A 13,080-nucleotide genomic window follows, 5' to 3' on the forward strand; every position below is an offset into this window, starting at 1 on the left:
CCCACACTGCTAAAATGGTCGGAAGTTCCAATTTCTTTCAGCAGAAAGGATCAATGGACAAAATTTTCAGAACCCGGCCGTTTCCCACTAGTCATGGATCCAGTTTTGGCCGGTTCCAAGTTAACCAAAGTACTCATCGATGGCTGGAGCGGTCTCAACGTCATCTTCGCCAAAACATTAAGGAAAATGTGCCTCGACGTCACGGACATTCTTACTCCAACAGATTCACCTTTCTACGATATTTTGCCTGGAAACGCGGCCATACCATTAGGGCAAGTTGTCCTCCCAGTCACCTTTGGCACTAAGGAACATTATCGCACCGAGTACATCAGATTCGAGGTTGCCGACTTCGACACATCTTATCACGCCATACTCGGGCGGCCAGCACTAGCCAAGTTTATGGCCATACCACATTACGTCTACCTGGTACTAAAGATGCCAGGTCCCAAAGGAGAGCTCACGCTACGAGGAGATCTCCGGAGATCCTACGAGTGTGACACCGAAGCCGTGGAAATTGCTGCGACTACTCAATCTCCTAGTCCCAAGCAGCAAGTCTTCACAGCTTCAAAGAAACTCCATCCAACTGAATTCGAGATCCCAGATAACAAGTCGGGCTCCACAAAGGTCAAACCCGCCAGTGAGCAAGACTTCAAATCGATCGACCTCCAGACCGGTGATCCTTCCAAGACAGCCCTGATCGGAATAGGGCTGGATCCTAAATAGGAACTCGCGCTCGTCAGTTTCCTTCGGGCTAACCACGATATCTTTGCTTGGAAGCCGGCCGACATGCCAGGTGTGCCCAAGGAACTGATCGAGCACTCCCTTAATGTTGATCCCAAAGCTACTCCAAAACGGCAACGACTACGCCGTTTCGCTCAGGACAGACGCGATGCCATCAAAAAAGAGTTAGCCAAGCTACTCGCGGCAGGATTCATCAAGGAAGTCTTCCATCCTGACTAGCTCGCCAATCCTGTGATTGTTCGCAAGAAAAACAACGAATGGAGAATGTGTGTTGACTACACTGACCTCAACAAACATTGCCCGAAAGATCCTTTCGGGTTACCCATGATCGATCAAGTGGTCGACTCCACCGCTGGGTACGCCTTGCTATGCTTTCTCGATTGCTACTCCGGCTATCATCAGATAAGTCTCAAAGAGGAAGATCAAGCCAAAACAGCGTTCATCACGCCCTTTGGAGCTTTCTGCTACAAAACAATGTCCTTCGAACTCAAGAACGCAGGAGCAACTTACCAAAGGGCCATATAGATGTGCTTTGAAAAACAACTTCATCGCAATGTCGAAGCTTATGTTGATGACGTTGTCGTCAAAACAAGACACCGGGAGGAACTCATCGCCGACTTGGAGGAAACTTTCTCCAGTCTCCGCGCTTTCCGATGGAAACTCAATCCTACCAAGTGCGTCTTCGGAGTACCTTCCGGCAAACTACTCAAGTTCATCATTAGCCATCGCAGCATTGAGGCCAACCCTGAGAAGATATCTGCCATCACAAACATGCAGGCTCCCCCCAGCATTAAAGATGTGCAGAAACTCACCGGCTGCATGGCCGCTCTCAACCGATTCATCTCGAGACTTGGAGAACAGGGAATACCCTTCTTCAAGCTTCTCAAACGACAGGACAAGTTCAAATGGACGGAAAAGGCAGACAAGGCATTGACACAACTCAAAGACTTTCTGTCAAAGCCTCTTGTACTCAACGCTCCCTCGCCGAACGAGGACTTGCTCCTATACATCTCTGCTACTACTCATGTCGTCAGCACGGCAATAGTAGTCGAACGGTCTGAACCGGGCAATGCCTACAAGGTTCAACGACCTGTCTACTTCGTCAGCGAAGTACTCTCGGACTCCAAAACTCGGTATCCACCGATCCAAAAACTCCTATATGCTATTCTGCTCACCTCCCGAAAGCTACGCCATTACTTCTAAGAGCATAGCATCATAGTCATCTCCGACTTCCCGCTTGGCGAAATTCTCCATAACAGAGACACCACTGGTAGAATCTCCAAATGGGCAGTTGAACTCGAGGCTCTTACTTTGAGCTTCAAACCGAGGACAGCCATCAAGTCTCAGGCTTTGGTCGACTTCATAGCCGAGTGGACCGAAAATCAAATTCCAACTCCAGTTGAGTGACCAGAGCATTGGGTAATGTACTTCGACGGATCCCTCAAACTGGAAGGTGCCGGCGCAGGCGTCGTACTCATCTCCCCCAAAGGAGACCAACTCAAATAATGAAGCATCCAATAATGAAGCCGAGTACGAAGCACTGCTACACGGCCTTCGCCTTGCAATCTCCCTCGGCATCAAATGACTACTGGTGTACGGCGACTCACTAGTCATCATAAACCAGGTCAACAACGAGTGGGACCGCAACAAGGACAATATGGACGCTTACTGCAAAGAAGTTCGTAAATTGGAAAACAAATTCTCCGGCTTGGAGTTCCATCACATCGTCCGCGACAACAACGTTGCCGCTGACGTCTTATCCAAAATGGGCTCAACTCGTGCGGAAGTTCCAGCAGGAATTTTCGTACACGAGTTACGCAAGCCATCCATACCCGAGCAGGTCCTACCACCAGAAGTCGCGACTACTGACGCCTCTCGAGAGATCATGATGATAGAAGTCGACTGGAGGACACCCTTCATCGACTACATCAAGGATCACCAGCTACCATCTGACAAGAATAAAGCCGAGCAAATCTCCCGACGGGTCAAAAATTACGTTCTAGTCGGCGACAAGCTCTATAGGAAAGGCGCATCATCTGGAGTACTCATGAAGTGCGTTACCAGAGAAGATGGCCAAGAAATCCTAGAAGAAATTCACAGAGGAATTTGTGGTAACCACGCTTCTTCGAGGACACTAGTCGGCAAGGCCTTCAGAGCAGTGTTCTACTGGCCAATGGCTCTGGCCGACGCCAAGCAACTCGTCCAGAAGTGCAAAGGTTGCCAATTCTTCACAAAATAGCAACATGTGCCGGCTTACAAGCTAGTCACAATACCTCCAACATGGCCATTTGCCTGCTGGGGGCTCAACATGATTGGCCCGTTACCAACCGTGCCAGGAGGATTCAACAGAGTACTCGTGACAATCGACAAGTTCACCAAGTGGATCGAGGTCAAACCAGTCACTTGCCTAAAGGCAGATTGAGTTCTCGACTTCTTGGATGAAATCGTACATCGTTATGGTTTTCCCAACAGGATTATCACCGATCTTGGGTCAAACTTCAACAATCATGACTTCTGGGAGTATTGCGAGAACAGAGGCATCGACGTCCGCTATGTCTCGGTTGCTCATCCGCGAGCCAATGGTCAAGTCGAGCGTGCCAATGGCATGATACTCGATGCTCTGAAGAAACGACTACACGACGTCGGCAACACCAAAGGCGGCCGATGGCTCAAAGAGTTACCCAATTCCTTGTGGGGCCTACGTACCCAACCATGCAAGACTATGGGGCTATCACCTTACTTCCTGGTATATGGCTCCGAAGCCATCCTACCCGCCGATATCATGTGGCAATCACCATCCGTCGAACAATATGACGAAGAGCTTGCCATAGAAACACGGCGTACAGATATCGACAGTTTGGAAGAAGCAAGATGCGCAACACTAGTGCAATCTGCCAGATACCTTGATGGTTTAAGGCGTTACCACGATTGCAACGTCAAGGAAAGGTCTTTTAACTTGGGCGATATGGTCCTTAAGCGTATTCAAGACACATCAGGATTGCACAAACTCAATTCACCATGGGAAGGCCCTTACATCGTATCAAAAGTTACAGGACCTGGATCTTACAGACTCCAAGAGCTCTCAGGCGAACAGGTTCCAAACTCTTGGAATATAGAACACCTTTGTCGCTATTACCCATAGCAGCACTCGAGTACTCACTTCCAGGTGACTACTCGGGACGGTTACTCGGTTATTAACTTCAAAGGGTGTTCGCTTCAACGCGCTATCAATACAACAAAGGAAACTCTTCTTTATTGAAACAAGAAGTACATCACATTACATACGAGTACAAGGACTCAGCTCAACAAAGACTACAAGCAACTGCCTACTGGCGGGCTGCATTTAAGTCTCAGGCTTTTACTATATCACAAGGCCACTCAGGTCTGCCGACCGCAGGAGGGGCCTACACGCAAGGAAGCTGCGCAAAACGCTGCAACGCCCTGGTGTCCTACCCAAGGCACGTCCAGGTACTCCATTACCGCCATCACCAGGACAGTGGCAATGTCAAAACCGGGAAGACGCACCTAGAAGGAACCAAGGCTGCTCTTTTGCTAGCCTTGCGAAGCCTATCTACTCCACGGCCGCACCCCCACTATCTTTCCAAGCGGGATGAAGACCGCAACCCTCATCACCCATCACTCGCTGCGAGTTCCAGCGCGTACTCCACTGGATCAGTAGCTACGAGATGAGGCAGGCGATGAACCCTCCTACGAGGATTCTTCTAGCATCGCGGCTATCCCTACGAGCGCAGGAGCCTGTGGAGGCCAGGTGGCCTTAATCTACAAGGAATCTTCTAGCACCGGTGCGCTCTTTGCTGGTTCTCTACACTGAAACAGAAGCAACCGCAGGCAATCCATTGCAACTCAGGAGTTTGAGTTGGCTCGCCCACCAGATGGCTCTATTTATAGCCGGAAGCTCCAACTACCACCGGCCCAAGAGTTACTGTGTACCCGTGATCAATGAGTCTGACGACTCCTGACTCCACCCATGTGACAACACTCATGCTGCAACAGACAAAAAGCTCAGTACACCCGTACGGCAACAAAGGACAGCTGTGTACGGTGCATCCGTGTCCCTCCGAAGACGAGTACTCAAACAGCATTACGACTACTCGATACTTGGGACTACTACAAGCCAAGTTTAGCCTACACGACGGGGGCTCCGACTACTTCGATCCTAGGACCTAAGGTCGGGCGAGGTGGAGTTCCACCCGCAAGGGGTCGGACGCCTCCGACCCCAAGACTCGGGGTTGGACGAGGCGAAGTTCCACCCGCGAAGGGTCGGGCGCATCCGACCCCAGGACTCGGGGTCGGGCGAGGCGGTGCTACTCCCTCAAAGGGTCGGGCACAGTAGAGTTGCAACAACTTTGGGATTCAACAACATTTTTTCATGACAAACAAACCCCAAATTCCAACATCTTGATATTCAAAAGTATCAACATACTTGGTACAAGAACAAGAGTACACACAAAAGCTTAAAGTTCTTCTAAAGAGACGAACTTCGACATCTTGGCTGCAATGGGCTCCGCCTCCTCAAGGTACTGCGCATAGGCCTCCTCTGTGCAGTTGCGAGCCACGCCATCTCCAGCCACCGCCAAGTCTGCCCTCGGGTAGTAGGACTTCACAACTGCAAGTACCTGTTTGCAAACAGTCCTGCACAGTCCCGCTACTTTACTCGGGGCAGCTCTTAGTCGCTCTACTAGCGATTGCGGCCCCGCGCCTTCCACGGGGGCTATGGCATTCACCAATTCTTCGGCAGCTCCGGACAGTTCTAGGAGTTCACCACGAAGTCGTTCCAAGGTCTAGGCATGATCCCTGCACGCCACCATGGCCATGGCAAGCATCACGCCATTCTGCATCTTTCGGTCTTGCTGGTGCTCGCATGCAGCTTCCGCTTCAGCGAGCGCGGCTTGAAGATGTTCGGCTTCATTTGCCACTCGGTCATGAGCGTTCCTCCAATCAATGACCTGGTTCCTTGCAGATGCCTCCTGTTTCTTGAGCTCTACAAAACAAAAGGAACTCAGGCTACAACCAACTACAGTTGGACACACCCAAAAGCAGTTGCAATGCTTACCTTGATACTTCTTGTTCAAGGATTTATAGCGGCTCTCCAGTTTCTCCTGCAGAACGGCAAGATCCGCGCGCTCCACAGCAAAGGATTTTGCCCCGACTTCATGAACCTGAAGCGCTTCTTTCAGTCGGGTGCACTCCTGCTCCAGCTGGTGGTTTCTTTCCTGACAAGATTCAAGTACGCCATGGTGAGTTTTACGATGCACGACTGCTTGGGTCAAGCAGTAATGACAGCCATATCTACCTGAATGCCCCAGAACACATCCATGGCCCTCTGGAGCTCCAAGTCAGAAGGCAGATTGAGTACTAGCCTTTGGGTACTCCCCACAAGATGCAGAGCTGTACCCAGAACAACACCTACAACATTCACCATATTAGCTACCGACTACGACTACAATAACAAATTCCAGCCACCTACCTGGAGCAGTCATTTGTTTGGACTTCTCGACAATTGCTAGCACTCCGCTAGAGGACGAGGACAGGCCGGCACTTCCCGAGCCTGATGCAGCAGCAGGCTCCTCTACTTAGCGAATCACGTCTTGAAGCATCGACATCATAGCTCCAAGACGACCCGGGTCAACCTCGGGAACTTCTTCAACAATCATGTCCTCAAAAGGAACAGATGTTGTGGCCAAAGGGTCTGGTACTACCCCTGTTTCTACAGGGATAGTTTCCTCCGCATCCCTGCACCGCCAAAATGTTACTACATGATTTCCAGACAATGCAACATTGTTTAAGAGGACAAGAGTGTTGGAGGTATGCCCTAGAGGCAATCATAGAGATGATGATATTCTATTTGTATCCATGATTTGTATATTGTGTTCATTGAATATCCATTAAAGGCTACTTGAATTGATTTGCAATTATGTGAATTGTATGTGAAACTCTTTACTTGTATGGTTATTCTAAAGTTGTCCCTAGTCAGAGTTCATGTGAGGACACACATGAATATTAGACTAGCACATGTATTAGTTGATGACTATGTTTCACAAGTCATGGACATAGAGATGTTGAACTAATAGTGTGGACACATGTGGAGACATGTGCTAGGACTGACCCAACACGAGAAGTAGTTCTCTCTTTAAACAACATATATGCTTTGTCCTTAGACCTGAGATTGTCGCATGTATTTTAGATGTGGATCGACCTACTTAGGGGCTATCAAACGCTACGCTGTAATAGGGTAGTTATAAAGGTAGCTTTCGGGTTTGTCAAGAAGCATGCTATGAGACATGGTCAATCAAGATGGGATTTGCCCCTCTCTGATTGAGAGAGATATATCTGGGCCCCTCGAGTGATCGGATCCGAAAATGCATGGCCATGCTACGTACGGTTAAGAGTTAACCTACAAAGGGATTCCGAATCACAGGATCGAGAAAGAGCGGTCGGCTTGAAGCTAGACCAAATATCGTGAGGCAAAGGGAATAGCATGAATTTTATGTTGTGATGGTTCGTCTGATATGATCTTCGTGTGCGTATAGGAGTTGGCACGTCTTGCTAGAGGCTGCTACCGACTATTGGGCCGAGTAGGAGTACTCGGGCCATGTCTATACGTATCCGAACCCATAGGGTCACACACTTAAGGGGCTGGAAGCCCAATTCGGATCTGATCCGAGTTGGATTAGGTTTAGAAGTACTAATGGGCCTCGGACCCAGAGGCCCATCAGGAACCTCTATAAATAGAGAGGTGGGGGCGCCCTAGGGTTTACACCTTTTGGCGAAACACACCTGCCGCGCCTCCCACGCCCTCGCCTGTTGCAACTCGCGGATCTAGCAGTCCAGCTTGCGACGCTTCCTCCCTGCACGTGTGGATACCTTGGAGGTGTTGCGCCTGCAGCACTTGGACGAGCCGTCGACGAGCCGCGGCAACGGAGGCGATCTTGCTGCACGTGGACGAGCTGTTGAGGAGCTGCTGGACGTGACGTGATCGACTACGTACGACTACGTTGATCGACTACGTACGACTACGTGATCGTCTTCACTGCATCGACGCATATCTACATCTTCCGCACCAGTAGTGCGTCGAGTGGTAATCCCGTGATCCTTATACGGCAGTTCTTCCTGGTTATACGCGGTAGAATTTTTTGAATTGCGCTAGTGTAGCCTACCTCGTATCCAAACAAAGGTATCAGAGCCAGGTTGCTTAGTTTTGGATTCGGGATGTGTGCATATGGAGATATGCGAGTTTTTCGTTTGATCTATGTCCTGTTTTCGTGCCCTTGCTGCAATGGTAGTGTAACGACATACTCCTACCGGTCGGTTTCCGCCATCGGAGTTAAGTGATACACGTAAATCCAGTTGCAGTGAGCGAAGATCAATATGATTGGTCGAATCGAGATCCAGGGGCATACGCCAGGGGCATTAGATGTGCAATAGTAGATGAGATCTACTGCCGGGGTCGGGATTTTTGCCGTATGCGTATGCTTCGGCAAATCAGCCGTAACTTTTCGGTACGATCTCGGATCGGGGCGAATTTTATATGAAAATTGATCTACAGAAAAAGTTTTCGGCGAGATTAGATTTCCCAAATTCGGCTTGGAAGATGGAGTTTCGGGCATCCGAAGTTTGGAACGTTAGGGCGCCTAACTCTGTTTTGCAGGATGTATGTATGTATCTTGTGATCAGTATGGCCCCCTTGTGTATGTGATGCATGTGTGTAACTCATTCGTGACCTGCGTGTCGCGTGTACGCCAACACGGCAGGAGCCATATGTGTTGTCACTTTATTGTATTTAATGGTCTGCGTACCAATCTGTGATGATCCAAGCAACTATGTAATCTTCATTACTAGATTCTTTACTAGCTATTAGGTGTAATAGCATGTTCTAGTTCTTGGAGGACTCATCACCAGGAGGATGGCGCATATAGAACATGGAGATGGAGATCACCATGGTGAACAGGTTCTATGGAGATGGAGATCACCATATGAAAACGGGCCATACTGTGTCACAACTATGTGAATGCTATTCTGTTTATGTTTTACTTTCTGCATGCTGTGATGTTAGAAGTAGAACGATCCCTCACAAAGTTTAAGTTAGTATGCCCTCCCAACTAAAACATGCACCGTCCCATGTCTTGTACATTTAGTGGTGGGTCTATGAAATTAGGGTGCCACTAGTTTTCCTTGACTAGACGGGTTTGTGTCGGACACTTACACGCATAAGGGTTGGTTTGCTTAACAAGGTTATCTTAACGGTTAAGGACCTTGGGGCATAAAGGTTGGGCGCCGAGACATAGAGATGTCACCCAACAACAGGAGTCATATGTGATATGATTAGCAAAAGTTGCTTACCGATCTACCTTGTTTGCTAGCGGTGATGCTAAAGCTCACTAGTGGACTTGTTAGTTGTGGATCCTGAATCACTAAGTTTCAATAGAGGGATATTGATTTTAGTGGGAGTAGATTATGTTAAAATAGTTTAATATGATTTGCTCTATCATGGATACGTTTGTCTTAGTGTATTTTGCATTACTTTGTTGTAGATTAAATGGCACCTAGCAGCACTACACCGTTTGCTTTGCGTTCGGTCCTTGAGAAGGACAAGTTGAATGGAACAAATTACTCGGATTGGATCCGTAACCTGAGAATTGTTCTCAGGGCTGAGAAAAAGGAAGATGTTCTAGACAACCCACTACCAGAAGAACCTGCTGATGATGCACCCGCTGCTGCTAAGAATGCTTACAAGAAAGCATGTGATGCTAACCTCGAAGTAAGCTGCCTTATGCTTGCTTGCATGGAACCCGAGCTGCAGATGCAGTTCGAAACAAACCATGAGGCGCATGATATGATCGTGGCGCCTAGAGACATGTTCCAAACACAGGCCAGGACTGAAAGGTTCAATGTGTCTAAGGCCTTTGTTGAGAGCAAGCTAGCAGAAGGCGCAGCAGTAGGACCACACGTAATCAAGATGGTTGGTTACACTCAACGGTTGGAGAAGCTAGGCTTCCCACTGGGCCAAGAGTTGGCCACTGATTTCATTCTTTCGTCTCTTCCGCCTAGCTATGGGAACTTCATCTCGAACTACCATATGCATGGGACGGAGAAGGGTCTGAATGAGCTGTGTGGCATGCTTAAAACAGCAGAGACTGACATCAAGAAAAGCGCTAGTACCAGCTATGTGATGGCGATACAGACCAAGCCTAGCTTTAAGAAGAAGGGCAAGGCTGGAACGTCCAAGCCAAACCCACCGCCCAAGGTTAAAGCTGGACCTGGACCTGCTCCAGACAAAGAGTGCTTTTACTGTCATGAACTTGGTCACTGGAAGAGAAACTGCAAGCAGTACCTAGCTTCCTTGAAGAATGGCGGAAGTAAGAGTACTTCTACCTCAGGTACGCTTGTTGTTAATGTTATAGACAACATATTTCTCGCTGATACAATTATTAATTCTTGGGTATTTGATACCGGATTGGTTGCTCATATTTGCAATTCGATGCAGGGAATGATAAGAAGTAGAAGCGTGGAAAGAGGAGAAGTTGATTTCCGCGTGGGCAATAATGCAAGAGTTGTTGCGTTGACCGTCGGGACGATGCAACTCCACCTCCCGTCAGGATTTATTATGGAGTTGAATAATTGTTATTTTGTTCCTAGTTTAAGTCAAAACATTTTATCTCCTTCATGCTTGATGAAGTATGGTTATTCATTTGCGAGTGAAAACAATGGTTGTGTGATCTCTAAGAATAATATGTTTATGGCTTTTGCACCCATTGTGAATGGATTATTTGTTTTAAATCTTGATGGTTCACCTGTCTGTAATATAAGTGCTAAAATGCCTCGGCCTAATGATTTGAGTCCTACCTACTTGTGGCATTGTCGGTTGGGTCATATAAGTGAAAAACGCATGAAGAAGCTCCATTCTGATGGACTTCTAACTTCGTTTGATTTTGAATCATACGAGACATGTGAGGCTTGCTTGCTAGGCAAGATGACCAAGACGCCTTTCACAGGATTTCCTGAGAGAGCAGTAGACTTGTTGGAACTCGTACATAGTGATGTATGCGGACCAATGAGCACGACGGCTAGAGGAGGATTCCAATACTTCATAACTTTCACTGATGATTTTAGTAGATATGGCTATGTCTACTTGATGAGGCACAAGTCTGAAACCTTTGAAAAGTTCAAGGAATTTCAGAATGAAGTTGAAAATCAGCGTGGCAAGAAAATTAAGGCCTTACGATCTGATCGTGGAGGCGAGTATTTGAGCCACGAGTTTAGCAATCATCTAAAGAGTTGCGGAATTGTTCCACAACTTACGCCGCCTGGAACACCTCAGAGAAACGGTGTGTCCGAGCGACGTAATCGAACTTTGTTAGACATGGTTTGATCAATGATGAGCCAATCGGACCTACCGTTGTCATTTTGGGGATACGCTCTAGAAACAACAGCTTTCACACTTAATAGGGTACCATCTAAATCTGTAGTTAAGACACCATATGAGATATGGACTGGAAAGGTTCCTAGTTTGTCTTTTCTAAAGATTTGGGGATGTGAAGTGTTTGTCAAGCGACTTCAGTCGGAGAAGATCACACCCAAGTCGGATAAGTGCATTTTTGTGGGATATCCAAAGGAAACTTTGGGATATTATTTCTACAACCGATCAGAAGGCAAAGTGTTTGTCGCTCGGAACGGGGTTTTCCTAGAGAAAGAGTTTCTCAAAGGAGAAAAGAGTGGAAAGACAGTGCATTTTGAAAAAGTTCAAGATGAGCCGATTGGGCAAGAATCAATGAGTGATGCTAACGTAGCAGAACAAGTTGAGATACCCATGGCAAGAGAAGCACCGCCACAACCACGAAGGTCGGCAAGGCTCCGCGAAATGCGGGAAATATTTTTGTTGGACAATGATGAGCCTGCGACATATGAAGAAGCAATGATGGACCCAGACTCCGAAAAATGGCAGAGTGCCATGCAATCCGAAATAGAGTCCATGGGAGACAATCAAGTTTGGAACTTGGTTGACCCGCCTAATGGTGTTAAAGCCATAGAGTGCAAGTGGATCTATAAGAAGAAAAAGGACATGGATGGAAATGTTCACATCTATAAAGCACGACTTGTCGCAAAAGGTTTTCGACAACTTCAAGGAGTTGACTACGACGAGACCTTCTCGCCCATAGTGATGCTTAAGTCCATTCGGATTATTCTAGCTATAGCTGCATATTTCGATTATGAGATATGGCAGATGGATGTCAAGACAGCTTTCCTGAATGGAAACCTAGCTGAGGACGTGTATATGATACAGCCCGAGGGTTTTCTCGATCCGAAAAATGCTGGAAAGGTATGCAAGCTTCAGAGATCTATTTATGGATTGAAGCAAGCATCTAGGAGTTGGAACATTCGTTTTGATGAAGTGGTCAAAGGGTTTGACTTCACCAAGAACGAAGAAGAGTCTTGTGTTTACAAGAAGGTTAGTGGGAGCTCTGTAGTATTTCTAATCTTATATGTGGATGACATATTACTGATTGGAAATAACATTCCTATGCTTGAGTCTGTAAAGACTTCACTGAAAAATAGTTTTTCGATGAATGACTTAGGGGAAGCGGCATATATTCTAGGCATTAAGATCTATAGAGATAGATCGAGAAGGCTTATAGGTTTAAGCCAAGATACTTACATTGACAAAGTGTTGAAGCGGTTCAGCATGGAAGAGGCAAAGAAAGGGTTCTTGCCTATGTCACATGGCATACATCTCAGCAAGACTCAGTGTCCTTCGACTGCTGATGAGCGGGATCGCATGAGTAGAGTGCCATATGCCTCGGCTATTGGATCTATCATGTATGCAATGATAAGTACTCGCCCAGATGTTTCATATGCACTAAGTATGACAAGCAGACACCAATCTGATCCAGGTGAGAGTCACTGGACAGCGGTGAAAAACATTCTTAAGTACTTGAGAAGGACTAAAGATATGTTCCTCGTCTATGGAGGTGAGGAGGAGCTCGTTGTAACAGGTTACACCGATGCTAGTTTCCAAACCGACAGAGATGATTCAAAGTCACAATCAGGATTTGTGTTCACGCTAAATGGTGGTGCTGTTAGTTGGAAGAGTTCCAAGCAGGAGACGGTGGCCGATTCTATGACAGAAGCCGAGTACATCGCGGCTTTGGAAGCTGCGAAGGAAGGTGTTTGGATAAGGAATTTCCTCATTGAGCTTGGTGTGTTCCCGAATGCGTCCAGCCCATTGAATCTCTACTGTGATAATAATGGGGCAATTCCGCAAGCAAAGGAGCTAAGGAACCACCAGAAGAACAAACACATAATGCGGCGATTTCATCTCAT

Source organism: Setaria italica, chromosome III (assembly GCF_000263155.2).
Source record: "Setaria italica strain Yugu1 chromosome III, Setaria_italica_v2.0, whole genome shotgun sequence".
Taxonomy (NCBI): Eukaryota; Viridiplantae; Streptophyta; class Magnoliopsida; order Poales; family Poaceae; genus Setaria; species Setaria italica.